The 1,772-nt window shown below is 49.2% G+C and overlaps 1 pseudogene; it reads left to right on the top strand.

Moving 5' to 3' along the window:
- The first annotated feature begins 333 nt into the window (after positions 1 to 333).
- LOC113898779 lies at positions 334 to 1,294 on the top strand (annotated as a pseudogene).
- Positions 1,295 to 1,772: the final 478 nt, after the last annotated feature.

The following is a 1,772-nucleotide window of genomic DNA, read 5'->3' on the forward strand; positions in this document are numbered from 1 at the left end:
AATTACAGGCCTGAAAATGCACTGAATGATCCAAGAGAAGTGATTCCTGGAAAGAACAATGAGGAAAAACATCTGAGTTTTCTTCCTTAATTTATTTATGTACTCTGGAGTAAAACAGATATGGGATCCCATGTGCTATGTTGTGTGCCAGGTACTGGTTATATATTCTTCTACTCAGAAAGCTGATAGCATAATAGAAGGAGACACACCTTTAAACAAGTGTGAAAAAAGTCAAAGTATTGTCAGTGTGATAATAAAAGCCTAGCAAAGAGCTGGCTGGGCTGAGGGCCACGGGGCCTGCTGCACTCCACGCCCAGAAGTTGAACCTGATGGCAAGGTGAACGGTGGCGCTGGCTCCTGTGGAAGAGGTGGGTGCTCACCCTGGTCTTCAGGCTCTTGCTGGTCTACTTCCTCACCAGCACCTTCAAGCAGGAGGAGAGGGCAGTGAAAGATCTGAATCTCCTCCAAGTCCAAGACCACGATCAACCCCATCCCCTGTGGAAAGTGCAGTTTAACTCAGGCCATAGCAGACAGCCCAGCAACCAGTGCCTGAACTCCATTCAAGGGAAACACCTCCTTCCAGATGAACTGGTCTCCGACTCTCAGCTTAGGTTTGGGAGAGGAAAGATTTGCTGGTGAATGGCTGCTGTAACCTCAACGTCCCTGGCACGAAGCAGTACTGCTGTGATGGCTGCTCGTCCAGTGGCCGCTGTAGTGCCCAGGAGTACTGTGTCTCCTGCTGCCTGCCGCCCGACAAGCAACTACTCCTGGAGCGCTTCTTTAGACGTGCAGCCGTGGCATTCCAGAACCTCTTCATGGCATTTGAAGTTATCTTTGAATTGTGTTTGGCTAAACGCAGAGCATAATCCCAGAGCATGCAGCGTGGATCCTATAGGATCCCATAGCAAAGACTGCTATGGAGAGAGCCCTCCCAAGCTCTTCCTGGCATGATGTTGTGGCAGGAGACTCGGCCCGCTGGGAGGATGTGCTACTGAAGAACTTGCAGCCTGAAGCCTTTCTCTGGTCTTCGACAGAAGACTTGATCATGACCATTTCTTGAGTTGTGCTCTGTGGCCTCTGGGCTCTCGCCCCTGGGCTGACCAGATGGACTTGCTCCGTGAAGCAGTTGGAAGAGGTGTTGGCAGAGGCATTGGCTCTCTGGGTGCCTCAGCCCTGTGGCTGCTTAGGGATCTGTGGGCCCTTGTGTGTGTTCTCCCCAGGCCCTTCAGTGTAAAGTTATTTATTGGACTTCTTTGGAGTGGTGGGAAAATTCTGTTTCCTGTAGGAAAATGTTTTGCCATGATAGTTGAATATATTCAAGGAGATTGTTAATTAAAAACAAAAAAAGGGGTGGGGGAGGAGCCAAGATGGCGGAGGAGTAGGACGGGGAGAACACTTTCTCCCCAACAAATTCATCAAAAGAGCATTTAAACGTCAAGTAAATTCCACAAAACAACTACTGAATGCCGGTAGAGGACATCAGGCACCCAGAAAAGCAACCCAACTCTTCGAAAGGAGGTAGGAAAAATATAAAAGACAAAAAAAGAGACAAAAGAGGGAGGGATGGAGCTCCGTCCCGGGAAGGGAGTCTTAAAAAGAGAGAAGTTTCCAAACACCAGGAAACCTTCTCACTGCCGAATCTGTGCCGAGCTTTGGAAGCACAGAGGGCAACATAACAGGGAGAAAAAATAAATAAACAATTAAAACTCGCAGATTGTGAGCCCTACGGTAACTCCCCCAGCGGAGAAGCGGCGCAGACACCTGCACACGCC

Source organism: Bos indicus x Bos taurus, chromosome 9 (assembly GCF_003369695.1).
Source record: "Bos indicus x Bos taurus breed Angus x Brahman F1 hybrid chromosome 9, Bos_hybrid_MaternalHap_v2.0, whole genome shotgun sequence".
Taxonomy (NCBI): Eukaryota; Metazoa; Chordata; class Mammalia; order Artiodactyla; family Bovidae; genus Bos; species Bos indicus x Bos taurus.